The sequence below is a fragment of the Brachionichthys hirsutus genome, chromosome 11, assembly GCF_040956055.1.
Source record: "Brachionichthys hirsutus isolate HB-005 chromosome 11, CSIRO-AGI_Bhir_v1, whole genome shotgun sequence".
Taxonomy (NCBI): Eukaryota; Metazoa; Chordata; class Actinopteri; order Lophiiformes; family Brachionichthyidae; genus Brachionichthys; species Brachionichthys hirsutus.
In genome coordinates this window covers 4771160-4792952 of record NC_090907.1, presented here as the reverse complement: position 1 = coordinate 4792952, position 21793 = coordinate 4771160, and positions in this window count along the sequence as shown.

The following is a 21793-nucleotide window of genomic DNA, read 5'->3' as shown; positions in this document are numbered from 1 at the left end:
TGCAGAAGCTCTTTTATCAAAGTTTGTTGTAGTCTTACGTAGGAAGATTCTGGTCTTCGTCTTCTTTATTCGATGTGACGGACACATTTAGGTGCACACGCTGCTGGTTTTGATGGTCATGATCCAAACAAGCGCCCAGTCTGGGTTTCATAAGGCAACAGGCGCAGGTGGAGGAGGAAGGGCGAGATGAAGGAGTAGCCTGTCTTTTTTTGTTAGCACCTGTTTGAAGTGGATCAGGAGGAGCTTTCTGTGGTCTGGAAATTCATTACTGGACAGGGGCTTTGAAAGAGGTATGTTGGATGTATACGGTCTCTCTTTCTATGTGTGTGTGTGTGTAAACCTATTGTATTCAGAGTGGAATTGGTAAGCAGTAGCCTGGAGCCATGAGAAGGCAGCTATGGCCAGGTATGTCTAGTTGTTCCTGCAGGGCATCAGACTGCTCAGACTCTCTGGAGAACACATCATACAGCCACAGACACCTGCACACGACAAAGACAGACAGAAGAAGTGAACGCGAGCCACATCGTAAAGCTTCCTTACAACCGTGGACTGTGATCTTATTCAGATTTGAAATGACTTACTTTAGTTGTATCAAATGTCTGCAGGCATACGAGCATATATAAAAGGAGAGATGGAGAGGAAACCGCGAAAGAGAAGTCAGACGGTGTTCCTGCAAATCAATACATGGCCGCAACATTGACAAGAGAACCCAATCAGAGGCCAAGTGCTGGAGGTATGACTTCACCATTTAACACTCATTTACACTGAGATGTACAGTGAGACGCTGCCTTGCTTGCTTTTCTCTTCAATCCGATGCTTGATCACAGCTAAAAGAGACGTATTCTTAATAACTATCAAGTAGAATGCAGAGTTTAACTCGTGGTGTATTTTACAAAATGCGATGATGCTCGCTGCAGATTTTTACTGCGGTGTGACTCAACACGTTCATTCTGTATGCCAACGATAAGACAAGATGTATGGACACAGGTTTCGATGAATCGTCCTTCTTAAAACAAATGTTCTGCACTCATTAAGTGGATACAAATGTTATGTGCGCATGCACGTGTGTGATAAATTCACACACACACACACAGTAAACAAACGCGATTATTTCACTGATCTTTTACACGCTCGCCACTGCAGCCTTGTACTGAGGCTGTGAAGCCAAACCACAGTGTTCAAAGGTTGACTTGTCCCTGAGGGGAGAGGGGGAATGGGGGAGCAAGGATGGGTGATGGGAAGGTGCATGTGGTGTGAACCGGGTGGAGCAAGTATCTAGGGTACGCTTAGCCTATATTCAAGAGGAAGACCCAAACCATGGCCCTAAAGGGGGGGTCCGCAGGGACAGACTCACCGAGATTATTAGACATTTATGGGTGAATCTTCCTCGTGGGTTCAAACTGTGTGTGTGAGCAAAATAACTACAGCAAAATGCAATAGAAATGTGTGAGAGTCTATAATTAACACGGAAGACTCAATCCAGCCTGGCTAAAACGTGACTGAGCAAACAGCCTCCTTTTTCTCCACCACTCTCTCTCACACACACACACACACACACACACACATGCAAAACAATTTGAGGGGTGCAATGGGGGCCGGGGGTGTAGTCGCATGATGCCCATCTATCTTTCTGACATCCCCTAACCCAATCCCAGTGGGGCTAACTGAATTCAATCCTCAACATCAGATAAGCACATACCCCCTCCCCTCTACATGTTTGTGTGTGAGTGTGTGTGTGTGTGTGTACATATCGCACACCTAGCAGTAGGTTAAGATTGTTTCACAGTCAAGTGTTGGTGTGCAGGTCACATAGCGGGATGGGGAACAAGGGAGAATCAAGCAAAAAAAGCCAGCAGACACAGAAAGACCCCGGCAGAGAGAGAAGAATGTTGGACATTGTCTGTCCAGTGGGAGTCCATCCTCTTCCCCCCCCCCATCACTGTTTCTCGCCCCTTTATCTCCCCCACTGTCTACCCCTGCTTTGTACCTCCCATCCCTCAAGTTCTTCCATCTCAGCAGCGCTCTGCTGACTGTTCGGGCTTCTTGGTGCCTATCGGGCCTATCGCTGTATGTTTCCGTCAAACACAGCATTTATCTTATCATCGCCTTGACGACTGCCTATTAGTCCAAAAGAGTCTGCAGGCTCTGTGTTCCCATGGCGATGACATGGTGACACTGCCAGGCGGCTCTGAACTGCCTGCCGAGATGGTGCGCCCTTCCTCGTCTCCTCCTCTCACCCTGCTCTCCACCCCCCTGTCTACTTCTTTGCCCATCCTTTTGCCTCCCTTTTGCTAATTTGGCAACACATCCCCATCCCTGGAGCTTACAATACTTTGAGGGTGAAAACATGCACATTTATGCACGACAGATGGGAAATTTTCCTATCTGCCGGTCTCGATGTCACCAAAGAGGAGAGAATAGAGGCTCAACAAACACCTGGTGAGGACATCTACATCTTACGTTGTGTTCCATGTACTGTATCAGTGTTTAGTGTGGCGTATGAACTCAATAATCACATCAAGATGAAGAGAAACGTAACATGCGAGTATTAAGATTCATGTCCTCGTGCCTACCCGCAGGAATTTGTATTTTTATTATTCATGTTTGAGACATTATTTATTGAAATATTTGTGAAAATGTCAAAACCAATGAACACATGTGCTGTCTTGCAATTTTAACACACACAAAACATCCTGGACTTGAATATGGAACAGATTCAAAATCCTATCCGGTCTTCCTTGAACCCAGGCTCCTCCCTCCCTGCATTGCATCTTCCCAAAATCTCTTCATAACTTTTAGTTATTTTCTACCCAAACAAACAAAAAACAAACAAACAAACAGACAGACTGAAATCTATTTTTTATTTTATTTAAATCCACCAAATAAATTGCACACAAGCCCCCATCCCTATCCCTTCCCTTCCCACCCACCTTCCCCAGGATCCCTCCTTTAATCCTGCAATAAAAGCAGGTTTGGTGATCTTTGCGCTTCTTAATAGTGCAGAAGGGATCCAAAGACACACTTAAGCAAACACTGTAATTGTATATCTTATCAGCCTGTTATCCTGTGGTCAGTGATTCAGTGCATTAGCTGTGATCTCCGGCTCTGGCTCCTCTCTCTCCCCCTGAATGTGGATGAGAGAGGAAGGGGTCTCCAAGGGCAGCTCAAAGGGGCCCAGCTCTAATAATAGAGTGTAAATCTCAGTCATTACTGCTCTGACAGGACACTATGTCATCATTGTCTCGCACTAGAGCCAACTGGAGTGGAGAACTACTGTTTTTATTGTGGGCAGCTCAGAATCCCTTGTAGTTTGGTAAAATGACAGAGTGCGAGGTGAGACTCGAGGGCAGAACGAGGGAAATTCAAGTCAAGATACTGCAGCAGATATTGTGACTTGATGCCGAACTTTGAACCTTATTGATTTTGACAACTACCGGGAGACGAACACATTTTTTGCAGCGGTCATAGATTTTCCTGAGAGAAATGCCTAGCAAAGTTATCCCAAAAAAAAGTGTAAGTCAATGTTGCTGCATCAGACCTTTACAAGGTTCCTTTCTGCTGTTAAGCCAGCATGCCAGTGGGACTGACATTCCATATCCTGTTAAGCAGGAAATCGTCAATGGTATCAATAACAGTGGGCTGCGAAATCTAATTTCAGCATCCTTCGACGTTTATATCAAAGTAAATGGCAGGTAACAAACCGCTGGCCTGCTGTACACCGGTGTGTAAATGTGTCTCTGATAAAGAGCTGAAGACGTTCATCCACTCTGCGGAGCTGCAGTCCGGTGGCAGAAAAATCAACACTAATCTGATGAGGAGAGGCAGTAAAACAAATACAACTGTGGTGATCTCAACACAGAACTCCAGGGAGAGAGAGGGATTGAGAGCAAGGGGGGGGGGGGGTGGACCATGCTAGAATAGAACAGGTGAGAAAAGCCATGAGGGTAAGACAGGATTATAGGAAGTGGAAGGAGGCGAAAAGAAGAGAAGAAGTAAAGGCGATGTAGAAAAGAAGAAATAAAATGAATTCAAAGGTTTAGAGCTCTTTAAGGCTTGACTTGCTCTTTTCCTTTCAGTCTGAATGGCTCTGGTCCTTGAACAACTGAATGTCATGCTGACCGTGGCAGCTTCAAAGCCGTTACATTACATGAACTAATGGCATCTTTTCACAACTGTTTTCTGTTCTTTTTTACCTCGAGTTAGTACCTTCGGTACGATCGCCGCTCCAGCTTTATTATTCGCCGACATACCGCTCAGCAGCAAACTGCCTAATCTGAACGTTTGAACGCCTGCAGTAAGAAAAGCCGTTCACAAATACACTGTCAAGGTGTAAAGAAACTGGATGTTTAGCACGTAATGCTACAATGACTTCTAGACTGTGTATGCAAGTTGTGGGTAATTGGTTAAAACACGATTTTAAACTATGTAGTCGTCCTTTTGACATATTTCCTTAGCCCCCCCCCCCGCCACACCCATTTCCTATTTCCATTTCCATGCCTCAGCCTCGCTCGCCCAGGAGCGCTTTTCAGAAGAAAGATGCCGTATCAACAGAAACGTCACATCCAGGATCAGGAGCTTACTTTTGTACCGCCTAATTGAAGTGCCTTCCTACCTTAGCGTCGGACAGCTCCCTTTGACAAGTGATGCGTTTTTTGAAAGTGAATGAGCTTTCTTTGGCTCCGAGCGCCATAGACAGCAGAGGTCACCGAGGGTCATCCTGAAAGCCAGCCTTCATGCCGAGCTGCTACTGCCTCCTGCCATCGCAACGCTTGTCATTCATCTCATCGTTGATCCAGTACCCGAAAAAGAAACCAAGATGCAGCTCACCAGCTCAAATGACAATGTGGAATGTGGAAATAAAAATTAAAAAACAGAAAATTTGCATTTTCTTCGCTTCTTTTTAATTGTCGAGCCACTCCATGTTTTTGTTTTCATGGGCCTCTGCCGTACTTTGAAGGTCTAATAAATTGACAGTCTATAGACTTCCTATCACCAAACAACAGATAAAGGGTAAAGTTTGAAGGATGGAGATTAAAAAAAAAAAAAAAGCTTTTTTTTTTTAGAAATAGTCAATTACACAGCATGTGTAATTCTTGAAGCGCAAATACTTTCAATCATATTCGCCACAATAATTTGAAAATGAGTTCATGGTTTTGAGATGATGCCTTTGTTTATACACATGACAGAAGAACCACTGTTTTCTACGAGCATCCATTTCCGTTAATCCAGATCCTCCCAGTTTTAAGATGACTGTATCAGGTGATTTCCGTTGATTCACAGTCAAATGATCCGAATCAGACTTCAATCATGTTTGAAACTGTCACAAATTTTTGTGCAAAACAAAAACTTTTTTGCAACCTTCCTGGCCAGAATTTTAAAACTGACATTTACATAAAATACTGAGCAGATAGTGGATGTTATTTGCAGTGTTGCCATATAATGCCGTGACCCTGATGGTTCACATGAAAGGAGCTGAATTCTCAAGCAGCCGTTCCTCTTTGGTATACGTCTTATGATTCTGGTGGTGCAGCAAAAAGCTCATCCATACCCTGCAGCTTGTGTATGCATGATTCCAGCTATGCCAGCACTGTTTAGCAGCCCTCCATCAACATCTCCAATTATATCTTTGACCAACACATACAGCCAGTGATCGTCTTTGGAAGGCAGCCACATGCTCATAGAATGGAAAATGGTAAGAATCAAGTCTTTTTTTTGTCTGGAGAATTTCCTAAATTTTTACTCCTGCTGCCTCTCCTTGGCGTCTCCGTGCTTTCCCACTCCAGCTCTGTGTGTGCGATATTATGAAGAACAGATTTTCCAGAAAGGAAATGAAAGGGCTTGTTAGCAAAAGGAGGGAGAAACAGAGGGGGAGAGCGCTCAGAAGGCCAGCACCATCCCACTGACCCACCCAGCAGCTAGCCAGGCTTCACTGGGCTGCAGAAATCCACATGCAGGTCACATCACTGCCTGCCTTCATCAGTGTTTACTGGCATATTAAAGACTGTAATAACATTGGTCAGGACAGGGATTTTTAATTTAAACGGTTCGAGGGTTTGTGACCCGGCTGTGCTGAAGGGAGACTAAGTCAGAAAGAGACAGATGCTGGCACAGAGAAAAAAAGAGGTGGAACCAAATGAGATCGGGGCCTGCCAGGTCACGCTCTACGAACACTATTCCATTTAGGATGCTAAACTTTTGTCATACACACTCGGCTCAGTCAACATTTGCACACGCCTTCATGTTTTCAGTGATCATTTACGTCAGAATAATGAAAGCCGGTTCAAGTCATGATGGTAAACACGCCGCCGCAGCAAGAAAGCAACCCTCAAAACGAAAGCAGGGGAATCAGAAACCCCCCCTTTTTAAAACGGCCAACATTTCTCTCCCTTTCTCGTGCGATAGCTCGTGTGTGAAGGCTTGAAGCTGGAACTGGGTTTGCCAGCGTGTGTGTTCTTTGGGTAGCCGGCCACAGCGCTGCTCAACATAGATATATTGGATTTGGATCAAATACTTAGAAAAGTGGCACAAGAACTCTGTGCTTATTTAAACGGTAACAGTGGATACACAAATCAGATGGGGCACTGTAATGAGGCACACATGCACATGCACATGCGCGTACAGGCATACACATACATGGCACCTTCCTCTCCGCCCCATAGAGTGCTGCAGGGTGGAAGCATGAAGAGCTTTGCCTTGTTCAAGGTTGAACACCCACTGTTCTGTTCCACTCAGCTGTGTAACCATAACAGTTTAATGACATGGCATTACAGGGCTATCACACTTAGGACATCATGTTAACGCCACAACCGCTGCCACAGTAGGCCGCATCAGATGTGGTATCCATCCCTACGCATTTGGCCCGATGCCTTTTACCTTCTCGCACTCTTTCCTGTTTTTACTTTTGCTGCACGCATTCCACTTCTTAATTTCACGTTTGTTCTGCTTTCACAGATCTATTGCTTTTAATTTCAGAGGGTAACATTTTGTCCTCTTTTTCCCCACTGCACTGAAATACTTTGACAGCTACAGTAATTTACTTTAAATCTATAAATGTACTGAATACTGACCATTTAATGATGCATTATTACGCGGCACAATTGATTTCACCTTGATCAGCTGCAGTATTAATAATCCAGTGATAACAGATTTCATTATGATGGTCTTTAATTCTGTTGATAATTATGCATCACATGCAACATTTTGACTGTAGGAAACTAACTGAATACTTCTTCCACTGCAGCATCTTCATCATTCTGGAACCGCTCCTCTCTCTGCTTCGTCTTCAAAACAGAAAAAGGCTAAATATTTCTGGTACATCTGGTGCACACAACAAACGAAGCTGGTCTGACTTGTTTATTTTTGGTGCAATAAACCTGACTCTCAGATTTGGCCACAGCAGCAAACTGATGCCAACCCGCAAAGCAGAGTGAGTCACTTGTGATTGATTTCATATTTCCATTTGATTGGAGGCTGTTTTGGGGTAATCAGACTCTGACAGCGGGCCCTGTTGCTGTGGCTGAGCTGTTTACAAAGCTCTGCCGGAGACATGTTGACACTGAGGAGGGCTGAGACAAAGAGCTGCGCTGCTCTCAAGGTCTGGACAGCATTTGGATCAGACTTTGCACGTTGTGGGAAGGACAGGTCAGCAAGGGCAGAGCAGGGACTAAAATACAGGTTGGACAAACGGCGGGCCGAGTAGGGGAAAAAGGGAAGTGGAATATAATGTATATCTCGCTGTAAATACAGAAAAATAAAGGAAACGAAATCCACCCTTATCTAACTTAAACACCATTAATGGCAGCTGCTACTGAGGGCTTTGTGTTTCTTGGCTGTTTTTTGTGGTTTGGCATTGTGCTGTTTTTTCTTCCCACCAATAAGTAGAATATAATTAATAGAAAACATCATTACACAGCCATGCAGGAAGAAAAGTCACCACAAAGAGGCAGAAATATGGAGTTAGTCCTCTGAGAACATCATGAAAAGATCAGACTTACACAAATGTTACTTTTTTTTGGAGGACCTGAACACATTCCTATTGTTCTGGCTCTCTCTACCTAATTGGTTTTTAGAGATAGAAGAGTAAGCAAAAAGCCATGGGTACAATATGAAAGTGTAAAGCACACAGCGTAAATAAAATTGGCTGCGCAGGCGTGTAAATAACCATATAATCAAATCGTACATTTCTTGATTGTAATCGCCAGATCCATTTTAGCTCAAGTGTCCTCATGCCAGAAGATGAAATGAAGCTATTTGTGCAGCTGCAATAAAAGTACAATTCCTGAGATACAACATACAGCTGGTGCTGTCACAGTGAAAACGGGAGATGTGTATCTCCTCTTTCTCTTAACTGATGAAAAAGGCCCCACCAGAAAAAAAAGTCAACAGCCCCCCTTTGCACCTGCTCTCACGGAAGACCTCAGGTCACTGACAAGAGACAGAAAAGAAAAAAAGGAGCATTGGTGAACTTTCCAGTGCAAGCGAGTGGAATATTGAACTTTTAACATGGAGTTGCATCAAAAACCTGAAAAGTTTGGAGAGCCTAATCAATTTACGAAAAGGATTTTGTTTGACTGCAGAGCAAGAGTCAAATCTTTGAAAAGCAGAGGCTGACATCTTTGGGAAAAAAAAGCCCTTTACTGAACCCACGCCTTTGTATTCCTTTGGTCTTTGTTTGTAGAAGGTTCTCAGATGGAGGAGGAGGTAGTCGGCTCTGAGTAACAACCTCAAGTCCTGGCGTGCACACACACACACACACACACACACATTTGTTCAGTCTTTTAAAGAAAGAAATAATGCTGTTAGATATTATTTTGGGTTGAGGTACTGATTTCAATGCCAAATGTCAAATCAGATGTAGATGACTGGGAGGGCTTTTTATGCTAATGAGCTGGTTAATATTCTGATGATATGTCTGCATGAAGCCCGAGTGTGTTTTAATATTCCGGAGAAGGTGTGCATGTGTGTCTGACTCCACACAGAGCCAGAGATAGCGCACCCAGGGGCAAGACAAACGCACTAGCAAGCCTGCGTCGGCTCGATTGGAGCGCCTTGCTGTTTTACCGTAGGAAGTAACACAAAAGAGCAGCAGGGATGTTTATGAACACCTCAATCCCCAAAGACCTGCAGGCTGACCTGATTATCGCCCGCCTGTAATTCCAGAGTCGGCAAGGTGCTGCTACTCCTGAAGGGACTTGAAAGCAAGAGTGTGTTAGTGTGTGTGTGTGTGTGTGTGTGTGTTAGTATTCCATCACTGATAGTTATCATTAAACATCATTAGAGGGTTGGAAGACTCTCAAGCTGCTTTGGGTTTTTTTTCATTTTGTGTGTGTGTGCGTGCGAGAATGTTTCTGTCAGTCGCACTCCAGGAAGATCACTGAAGGCAAAACCCTGAAGATGCTCACATTTAAACACACATACACACACACACAATGGAAGTGTGGTATTTATCAGTCAAGCTTGTTTTGCTATTGCATGCATTCTTTTGACACAAGCTCTGACTGTGGCCTTTTGTAAAAGAGGAAATCAAATAACAGGGCAAACAGGAGCAGAGCTGCAACCCCCCTACAGCATGTACCAACAGAAATAAACCAAGGCTGTCTGCCTCTAACAATAGGACAACAACTTTTATAACACGCTATTGCGAAGTTTGTGCAGACACTTAAGGAGGTTTGTGTATATTTGTCTGCCCATGCATTCATTTCCCAAGACAACCATTTGTTAAGTTGTGTTTAGCATGCCTTGCCAGGACGTGTCACGAGCGATTCTGTTGATCAGCTCTTTGATTCGTTGGGCCGATCCAGGAATGCAGCGGTTAACCGGTTCATCGTGTTCAAATGTAGAGAGCAGCAGTGAGGGCCGGGCCTTCAATCAACCCAGTGACCTACAGACTGGAGCAAGAGCAGCCACGAAACATCTCTATTCATCATCGGATGCAGAGAAACCACGAGCAAACTGCAGGACACAATGGAGATCAGCAGAGGGCAAAGCGTAGCCGGGTGCTGCCATCTTCTGGACAGGCTCCATCCGAGGATGCTAAAATCACCCTGTGGGAAGTATCATCGATGCTCTTAATGGTTTTGGTTTTGCCCCCCCCCCGTTTTGCAGATTAAACAAAGGCGGATTAAGACAGTTGAGGTATAGACGCTGCACATCTGTAAACCAGGAGACATCCAACATTGAAATTTGGTTGTTGCAACTCATACATTTATGTCAAAACACCTTTGGAATGCGGGCGGAGTCATGATCCCTTAACCTTTGCAGAACAAGCAATGCGCAACGCGCAACTTCAAAAAGGCTTAAAAGCTTCAATAACCCGCCTTTCTTGACGGCGGAATACGCTGCATCTCCTCGGGTGATTGTACAGAACCACGGCGTAGCTGCAAAAGGCTCCCGGCTAACCCTTCCCCACCTCGGCTGAACGCGTGAAGCTAATACGTGGTGATGTGCGGTGAGTTATTGCACCGAGTACCGCTGCTTCTGCTCACAGGCTCGGTTTGATCTTTTATTTACACTCCTTTTTGCTAAGGATTTTCAGGACAATTTTCCCCCTTTTGCTTTTACAGTCAACAGACTACAAAGCAAAAGGCCCGCGTGTCTCTGGAAGGCATGTTGAACAGAGACGAAGACCTCTAGTTCACCTGCCTGCCTCAGAAACAAAAAAAACAAATAGTTCCCCAAGTAGTCTGACACCTTCGGAGGGAAAGGTGAGTGGACGGAGCAACACCTGTTTGCAAGTAAGACCAGCAGACTGGAAGACAGGCTCAGACGGGAGACAGACAGGCAGGCCAATACATTTGACTGCCAGTATAGTTGAATATTCACTCAAGGGGCTGTCTGCATCAAAGATATAGAGCCACTACTTAAAACTATTATTCTGCCATTAGTTTTCTGCAGGTCACGATTGTGGCATAATGCAATAGCATTCATCTATTTCATTCATTTGAGTACTTATAGAGCGACACACAATTTAATTACCCATCCTCCTCTTTGGCGGCGGGAGCGGGAGCAAGTGCCTCGCCCTCCCCCCTCTGCTCACTCACTTCTCGTAAAGGATCGAGGGTGCCGAAACAATGATGGATAGAGTCTGAAAAGTGCATTATTTCTGATGCATTTTTGATTATTTCTACTCTTCCCCCCCCCCCCCCAACTAATGCAATAAGCCCGATACGCCCTGAGTTCTGTCAGAGACATGGATATTGCAACAGCTCAGGCATCGCTTTCAAGCAGCAGCAAAGTCATTGTTTCTGAAAAAAAGGGAGTATTTTTTTTTCAAAGCTCTTTTACTCCTTTTCTCCCTTTTTCATTTTTTTCTCCGTCTGTCTGTCTGTTTTTGTTCGTAGCCTTTGTGATTTTGTGTGTCTGTGCATCTCCTGCTTGGAGACATTCTCATTTGGACCGGTGCCTTGAATGCCCCGATAGACTGTTACGGTACTTCCTCATCGAAACAATTTCAAGGGCCTCTTCAAAGTGAATGAATCAATAGTGCTCATATGTGGGGTTAAAGCAGAGGTTACACTAATACTGTTCAACTCCAGACACCCCCTCAGCCCCAGCTTGCTAAGGGCCACTTGTTTGGTTAATATAATTCATTCTGTAAATAGAGAATATATAAATATAACCCCCACTTTGCTTTAAACACATTGATAATATATATATATAAAGACCAAACGCAGGGTGAACCTCTGGGCTAATACTCTCATGTCTAAAACTGGTTTATCCACAATAGAACAATGCAAATATTTCTGATGTCTGAAAAGTAGGTGCTGCCAGGCAGAATTGATCCCATAGTCCTCAAAGGTACAGACAGACACACACACACACACACACACACACGGTTTGTGTGTGGAATTCTCTTTCCTACATGAATGACACTTATTATCAAGAGCTGGATTAATAAATAAATACATGTTTAAATCCCAGCGAGCCACAAACATTTAAAACACACCAAGGGAGAGCATCCCCGGGAGGTGATCTACTCGTGATCCCAACGAGCCTGAATTCAATTAGATTCACGTGGCCTAACAATGAGAGTCAAACATGGTATTTATTCCAATACATCTCCGGCTCGTAACCGCGCTTCCTCATAGCGACAGGTAATGCCTCGGGGAGCTGACCTTGCAGGATAAGTCGCACACATGCAGAGAAAGACACACACAAACACACACAAAACCTGGATGAATTCAATCCAAAATGACCGTTGTACTGCTACTGTGATTTTAAGCCGCTTTCATGTTAAAGAAGGTGCAAAGCAAACGGGCATCCATGCAAGTTTATTGTTCTACTTCAGCCCCCCCCTTCTTCATTTGAACTCTAAATGGTTTTTTGTGAACATTTATTTTTCTTATGTACGGTACTATTATTGCATGGATTGAATATTTTACCCCTTTGAGGCAGAGTCACATTATTATTGATTTTTGCTATATGAATGAAACCGATCGATATCGGTGTCTGCTAAAATCAATCCTTCTCCAGCTCTGAAGTAACGCTCCCTCTAAAGAATCACCGTTTGCTGCTGTTGAGCCTCTTTTATTACGCGAGTCTTTGTCCTGCACCTCGTGAAGCTGTTTCATACATACCAGTGTTACACACCGCTCTTCTTTGATTCAGCCAAACGCTCGACACATACGGAGCTGCACTGTACCACTGGGTCACAGGCACAGGTGAAGCAGTCCAGGTGAGCTTGGCAGGAGAACGCAGACGGCTGTCTGTAGGACGCGAGACTCAGATGGGCTCTGAAGCCTCGTCTTGGCATCCCACTTCACACGGGAACACAATGTAACCCAGGTAAGGTAATAATATACAGTACGCAGCGCTGGCGAGGCTCCATCGTGCATTTGATTGGCCAGAGTCCTTTTGTACTAAACTGTGGGGGGGGGGGAATCAGTCATTGTATAATGAGTGCATTTGAAGTGTCCTCATTCAGGGTAAGACCCGAGTCTGCGGGATGTACATGGATGTTTTTGAACAATTAATTATAGCTTTACTGTATTGCGTTATTGAAAGTGAAGGTGTCTTACCAACCAATCAACCGCTGCCCTCCTACTAAAGATAGATCTTCATTAGAGGTAGATCGGAATGGCCAATAACAAGCGTCAATAGAAGATATGATAAACTATCGTAACTGGTGACAAGCTGTGGAGCCTCCACCAGTCAGAAGAGGATGAGCATCAAGGTGTATGGAGGTCAGATCTCAGGAGGACCGTCAAGGTTCAGACATGAAGGTATTACAGATATGAAATTAGGGACGTCAGGCATGTCTTGAAGCAGAGTTGGAGACTCCAGGTGGACAACCAGGAGGCAGGTTTGGTGAACAAAGCAAGTATGGGGGGCAACAAGGAGGCAGGATAGGTACAGTTTAAAAGCCTCAACGCTGGTGATAGAAATGGAGCTGCGTTCTGGCTCCACCCATTTAGAGAGGTGCAGCTAGTGACCAGGATGTGAAGCATGGAGCGGCTCAAGGCCTGGTGTGTATCGGCATGATGTCGATAAACAGACATGAACTCTGACGGTTTATTACACGACCGTCACGCAGAAATGCCAGCTAATGTTAACGTCCATCGTCTGCTGCCAAATGGCATCCAGGATCAGAGCGAAGCATCGCTCTTACATTTCATGCTGCAGGAAATACGTGCGTGTTGATACGTGCTCATCTATTCATCAGGAGCCGCACTCAGCCCGACCTGCTCTCAGATCCTCAACTCTCTGGTGACATTTCCTCAGATGGTGAGCGCGGCATCCCAGCAGTGCTGGTGTGATTGGCTTTGCTGTCGTAGTGACCAAGGGAAGATTGATTGTAGGGGAATGTGTGTGTGTGTGTGTGTGTCTGTGCGCATGGGAAGGGGAGCAAGGCAGTGGTGTTAGGTGTTTTAGAGAGGGGACAGGCTGGAAAGGTCAGGCTCTGAGGGTGAAGCCTCTGATATCGACTCCACAAAGGTTCGCTGTGATGAGAGTCTAATAGCTGTAATCCCACAGCTCCAAGATGTAAACACACACACACACACACACACACACACACACACACAACGATGACATGCTGTCATAATGATGCTGCTGCTCAGAGGATTACTTTGAATTAATTACTTGTACTTAAGTACATGAAAATCGTCGAGAGGCTAGAATAAACGGCGGCTTTTGTGTTCATGTCTTCAGTTGCATCAGTTCACATTGCCTCAATAAAACTTTTCATGCTTTATGCTTTAAAATTCTGTCACCCAATCCAAATCCACGCTGCCGTTTGTGACATCATGCGGTGAAGCTTTGACATTCGTCATCTCGGGTTTTATATTTTTTTCAAACACCGGCGAGAGCAAGGCTGTCGTTTCGTGTTGCTTTGCCAGCTTTTAAGAAGAAGCATCTACACGGATGAATGTCTTGTTGTGGAGGAACAACACCGAATACTGTGATGTATCCATCACGTAGTAACGACCCCTAATATGTCCTGTACATTTTACCTTGATGCATTAACATGTCGTCCAAGTAGCATTTCAGTGTCAGTAGAGTAAGAGACTTCTGGAGGAAAGTTTCACTGGTGACAATGATTGTCACCAGTGAAACTTTCCTTTTGTTTGTCAGACAATCAATCCAGTCAGTCTCTGGGCAAATGATCAATCATTTGATTCTACAGCGGAGTAAGGTAGAAACAGGAAGTAGCATGGAATGAAATTGTAAATTAAAAGTATCTAAAAAATGAAGTGCAGCTCTTCTTCTTCTTCTTCTACTACTTTGTTTCTCTTTCTCTATCAACATTCTATTCTGTCTTTGTGCAGCATCCCCCCCCCCCTTTCACCACCGGCTGGTGTGTGTTCTCCAGGACATTTCCTATCATTGTTCCTCAGCTTGCAGCCCCATTCCTCTACGTTTCCCGGCCCGTCTCAGTCTGTGCCCGCGCCCATTCGTCTTAGAACCACCTGGCAGCGCCGGCTGCCCCTCAGCGTTTCCTCATCTGATAGCGCTCAGTGGGCCCAGGCCTTCTCACTCATTCAGGCCCGTGTCCAAGGAACTAGCCCGGCTAATTAAAGCAAAACAAACTCTGCGCTTTCCACCCGCTTTCTGCAAAACACTGCTTATTAAGGAGAACAAGCCAAACTTCATGATTCATTAAGAAGAGGAAGTCTGAGCAGACTGAACAGATCAGTGAGCAATGGAGATGGAGTGAAGAAGGAAATGGGGGAGGGTTATTTAATGTTATTTCACAGTGCGAGACCCTATTTAATCCCAAATGGAGACTAGGATCCAACAAATAGAATTTTAATAATAATTGCCTAACCTAAATGTGGTTTAATTCTTTTTTTTGTAGCTCAATGAAAGCAAATATCAACAGTTTTCCATTTATAATCTGTCTCAAGTCTGTTACATCCTACTTGCTGTTACGCTCCACTCTGGAACTGAGCAGGAATGTGGATCCGAGAATGCTGAGACAAAAACTCAGTTTGAAGTCTTAAAGAATAACACAAAACACCGAGGAGGGATGGGCTGGACGTCAATCAAATATACAAAAATTACAGCCAAAAAGGAAACATAGCAAAGTCACACAATGCAAAAGCTAAATACACAGCCACAATAGTAAGACGCAAAAACACAACCTGAAAGTTGGCGTCACGGAGAAAAGCACGAATCAGAGTAGCCCAGCAATGAGGAGACACGAAAGACAAATGCAGAACCCGGGAACCGATTGTGTCATGGCGACTGTCTAGTCATGTGCAATATTTTCTATGTCTCCACAGACCCATCTCAACCCAAGTCATCTGATCATCCTCATCACCCGTGCCGCCCTGACCACCTGTCTTCATAGACTCAGCTCTGACACCACACCTTTGCCAGATTGTTCAGACTTTGGATTTGTGCGTTTCTGCCCCGCTTGCTCCTGGTTACTAACTCTGCCTGCCTCCTGGTGCCTGTCCCTGTCTCTGTCCCTGTCTCTGTCTGCCCGCCCCAGTCTGATTTAGTGATCGTCTGTGCACCCCTTAAAGCTCCGCGACTGCACATCAATCTTCCGTCGTGCATTTGGTTTCTTACCTTCAGTGGCCTTCACAAATTGAACAGGTGAAGCAGTAATTTAAACAGTCTGGAGATGAGAGTCTGGGTCACAGGTGTGTCTGCCAATCCGTCTTCTGCCACGCCCACTGCATAGAGAGGAGAGAACAGAATTCAAGTGAGAAAACACAAATGATCCAAATCCAATACCAAAAAAACAAACCCTGACACTTGTCCCCAATTTGAATTTAGCAATCTAATGCATGTTAAATGTATAGTTTCATACATTTTATTTCTAAGGGGGGTGAATATTTTTAACACACTGAAATCTGTAATTTTATTGAAGGTGCAGGTGCATTTCATCTGCTCGCCTGCAACTATGACTTCAGAGCGCGTGGAGGCATGTCAGCCAATGTGACTAAATGTAATGTAAATTAAACTTCAAAACATTGCCTTGTCCACGAACGTCAAGTCACTTCAAATAGATTTTCTTTGGCAACAGATTTCACTCGACGTGAATATACATCATCCCACTATGTTTATATTTCCACAGTCAAGGAAATACCAAATCACTTTGAAATAAACACTGCAGTAATTAATGCGATGCCTTTTTCTGTTTCATCCATCAGCCCAGCCTGGTATTCATCATGTGTCCTGCTAAGGTGAATGTCTTTCACTTTAGCAGGACACATGATCGTGATATAGCGATAATCCCACCTGGATTATTATTTCCATCCTTTTTTTTGGGTCCTGCATACAATTATTTTCATATTTCTCCTAAACTGTTTACAGCATTGTATTTCATTCCCGCTGTGTTAGTAGCCGAAAGAGTGTCACAATGAATCTTAGCTGCCATGAGCTAATAATTAATTGCATGCTTTAATGAAAAAAACAAACAAATTATTTAAACACAACGGAGTGTGCACAAATGTATTAAGTATAAAAGGATAACTGGCATGACTTTTAAATGAGGTTACAACTCTATAGTCTGTGTGCACGTGTGTGTGTGTGTGTGTTCTGGTATGAATGTTTACATGTGTCATTAACGTTGTGGGATAACAAAGTAACGCACATATCAGTAGAACTCCCGGTTGGTGTGAGTCTGTCAGCGTGCACTGAATCACGCACTGGGAATGTGTGCGTGGCCCGTTTCTCCTTTCACTCTGCTCCACCAGCTTTCCTCGGCGTGCTGTTTTCCTTTGGCTCTAATGAGTTCTAAGTGGCCAATACTTTCTTCTGCAGGAAACTCGTGTCAAACTAATTAACTTTTAATGAGAGGAAACCCACTGATTAGAGTGTTTTTCTTGGCAAACGGGCCTATTAATTCTGTTAGTTTGAGCAGGAGGACTGAGGAGGCCGGGAAGTAGAAGGCTTCTCCTCAACAATCCGCACCACTCTCTCCCCCCCCCCCCTCTCACACACACACACACACAGAAAAACATACAACTCCTGCTGTCTGTTTGGCCAGCTGCTGAATCCTTTTAGATCTTCTATCTCATGCAGCATGTGCACACACACACACACACACACACACACGACTGGAATCTCTCCACTCATCATTGCCCAATACTGCCCTCTAGTGACTAAAGAGCGTCACGACAGGTTTTTCAGTTTTGTGTTCCTGCTTTGGCTGATTTCATCATTAAACAGCTCCTACTTGCTTATAAGAAAAATCAGAAGTTAAAGAATTACTCATCAGTATGAAGGTAATGTCTGTGCAGGTTCTCAGTCGTCCAGGTCGAGGTCAATCACGAAGAGCAAAAAACGAAGAATCAATTGGACTTGTTCGAGTTTGGCTGAAGACCTTTCACCTCTTCATAGGAGGCTTCTTCAGTTCAAGGTAATCTTGCAATGCTCATTAAAACAGGCACACAAGTCAGAAATATTGATGCATTTATTCGTTTCCTTTCCTTTAGCCTTCCAGATTTGTTTGTTGAGCAGATATGCACAAGTTTAATCAGTTACATGTATATGTTTTTGATGTATTTCTTTTTTAACCTTTATTTAAGCAGCTAAAACCCAGATCCAGATCTCTTTTCCAAGGGTACCTGGCTAAGAGGTCAGCAGCACACCCCAGAAATACTTACAGAATAAACAACACAATTCAGGGACATCATCCAACCATAAATTAAAAACAAACAGTAAATTTGAAATGTATGTAAATTTGAAATTTACTGTTTGGTAAAAAAGTTTTTCCCAGCATCAGTGACACAACTTGTAAAAACTTCAATCACTTGGATGACGGTGAATGACTGTTTGTTTGTCTTTCATGTGACCCCCCCCCCCCGACGCGCTGGCGACGTGTCCAGAGTGTACCCCGCCTCTCACCTGTAGTCGGCTGGGACAGGATCCAGCAACACCTGTGACCCGCAAGGCAGATAGAGCAACTGTAGAAGAGACGATCATCTACAAGAGGATGGATGGATGATCATGGAAGTAGAAGTGGAATGTTTTTAATTACGAGCAAAATGTTGATTGAGTCTGATAAAAAATGACCCCGTCAGCACAGCCGTCAGTTCCTTTCACACACACACACACACACACACACATCAGAGTGTGTTTAACTGCCAATAGACCACATTAGAAAGTACTGACATCATATTACGGCAGCATTTAGATCCAGTGGGAGCAGAGCGCTGCTCTCTGCCATTCCCTGGAATCTCAAGTGGGAGCGCTTGATGAGCCGATCGGAGCGGGGGCCCCTCAGAACCTGAGAAACGTGTCTGTTTCATCTCTCAATTACTGTCAGGGTTCGGAGTATTGATGCTCTACCTTTATCTGTCACAATATGGCTCAAGTTTGTTGAAGTATGTGGGGGGAAAAAAGGCGAGCTAACAAGTCCAAAAGAGAAAGAAAGAGAGACACGCAGGCCCAGCAGCTGGTGCCGTTTCAAAGGCTGCCCGAAATCCATTTTGTTTCAAGTTGCACACCCGGCTTGCCTGATGAGGACTCTAGGGGTGAAGATGGAGAGAGAAGATGGAGAGAAAAAGAGGGAGAAAGAAATCTGTTTGATTTGTCAGAAGTCCTTTAATTTAATCTACAGCTGTCAGGATGCTGATGATCTAGAACTCATCACTGCCTTTTATCTGCCTGAGTTCACCCCAGGCACCAGACACTGTTCTCTAAAGCACACGCACACGCACACACACACACAATAAATGAGTGATAAGAGAAAATAATGCTATTCAGTCAATAAAGAACACAAAGAAGAACTATAAAGTATACGAGCATAGAGAAGGGCGTGCCATCCGTCATCTCAGAGTCAAATCACGTCAGAGCTGACGTTGTGAGTTTAGAAAGAAACAGACAAACTAAATTTAGTCCTATATTCAACCATCATACTTCCAAAGCTGCATGCAGGAGGGACATTGGGTGACACACCGATCACACCCTCATCTGTTGCCCCTGTATGTCCATACTGTCCTGATGGACGGCAATAAATGACAGCCACAGGCCAACATCGGTGCCGACACTGTTGTTGTTGTTGTTGTCTGCGTTTGTGCTCAAAACATGACATCATGCATGGCGTCAGTCATTGCCCAAGTTGCATGCAACGACACTGTTCTGTGTTATGGGTGCTGACGTCTCATCATTGAGGGCTTTGCTTTGCTCAACTGCACAGGCTCAACCTAATGCGTTACTGCCACCTAGCGATCATATTAGGTATAACAACTTTACGCCATATTCAGAATAAATCCAATGTTTTTTTAGTACACAAAGATGTTGCATAAACCTTTGAAGGCAGTATTCTATTATACTTAGGAGTGAGTAAATTAATACACTTATATAATCGTGCTATTATTCAATGCCAGTTAAAACACAACACAAATCTGTTCACAATACAAACAGAAAGTTTAAAGACGTTTGAGCTAATCACCAGGAGAGATAAAAAAAAAAAATACACTAATAAACAGGCATGAAAGAACTTACCTATTTAGGACTTCCTCACAACCACCCGTCTTGTCTGTGATATAACATCATCAAATGAAAGTGTGAGACAAAGCTCTTTTCTATTTATCAGTCTCCCAGCACTGATTCTGTCAGTCATCTTTATTTATTTAAACTTTACTCCATCATCATATCATCATCATCACGACAGATGACATGCTGCCCACGAACGTCTTTATTAAATGGACCAGAGAATAAAAAGGTAAAAGAATTTATCATGTTACATCACTTTCTGTACACAAGAGACACATTTAGGTTATTGCCCAGTGTTATTAAACATAAGGAAACCATCAGATTTAACAGATCAATTATGTACAAAAAAACAACCTTCATAAACACTTAAAACAAAAACAAAAAAACATTTAATAGGGTGTAATATTCAGATTTAACGGAGTGCAAATTTCAAGTTCAATACCTGAAATGGCAAACAAGTCAGAGGAATACTATGAAAATATAATAATACTCCTCCAACACAAGTCTCTGTCCACACACAGTCAGGCTGAAACCGTTTGGCAGTTAGGGTTATTCCATATATACAGAATTAGCATTTTAAGAACCCAGATTTGTCCACCATCCAAAAACATAGAAAGAAAGAATCAAGGAGCTGCATGACCAGCGTAACCAGGGAGCAAACGTTACAACGTTGTGTGTGAAGACACCAGGAATGTGTCGGCTCCAAGCGGATTGTTGGGAATATTGATGTGGCATTAACCTGGTGTGGAGAAACCAGGTAGTAATATGGAAATTATGTTTTTCATAGATTTAAAACTATACAGTGAACAATTACTGCACAATGAAAATAGTGCCATTGAGGCAAGGAGGATTTCATGATGTGGCTTTAAAAAAACATTTTAGAACGCAAACAGCAAGTAAATAGTACAAATCCCACAAAACACAATTATTGGTGCCAAGAGTTGTTTGTTGTCGTCGTTCTACCCGGCAACAGCAGGAGACCTTGTGATCGTCATAATTTCATCTTCCATCAAATGAATTCATTAATTGCGTTTTCTCCACTTCGCGAACTCTGATATATTGTAAACATAATTAGTGGGTGTTTAAGGAACACATAGTGGACAACAGAATGAACAGTCAAGCAACAGGATGGCGGTGAACACTCAAAGGTTTCGGCAACAATCAAACAGAATACCAGCAACATAGAGAAGGTCGTGTTCATGTAACTGTTAAATAAAATATAAAAAAGAAAGGTTTTTTTTGATTAATGGACACGCCTCCCTCATGATCCCCAGTGGCGTTGTTGTGTTTCATCTAAATCCACGAGCACTCTGAACATATGCAGAAACACATACGAAATGAAAGTGCATAGACCTAACAGATTGTTTTTAAAGTCGCTAAAAGTCATTTTGTTGAGATTAAGCCCAAGTTATCAACATTCTTTACATTAGGAATAATAACTGTCCAGACGAAGCTGCAAAGAGAAATGGTTTAAAATGCAACAAACAGAATGAAAAACAGCAGCAGCTCTCAGCTCCGGCACACGTTTTTGGCAAAAGAGATAATTCTGGAAATGTCATTACCTGACCGGGGGGGGCGTGTGTTTTTGGGGTGTGAATACATTCAGTAGCAAACAATTAGTGGGCTTTCAGAAATGGGGCTACAACACTTTCATATTTATTCACTATATATAAAAAAAAAACTACAATATTACAAATTCTTCACAAGCTTTGAGTAATACAAGGTGACAAAGTGAAAAATAGAAAATTTGGATTTGTGTCTTTTAGAGAGAGAAATGCTCTGAATGTGACTGAACGAGGTGCCGAGCAGCGGTTTCACCTGCATCATCGTCCACCCTCTTACTTTTGTACTTTTGTTTTCTAATTTTCCACCAATGGATTAGTCTTTGTCATTCACATCA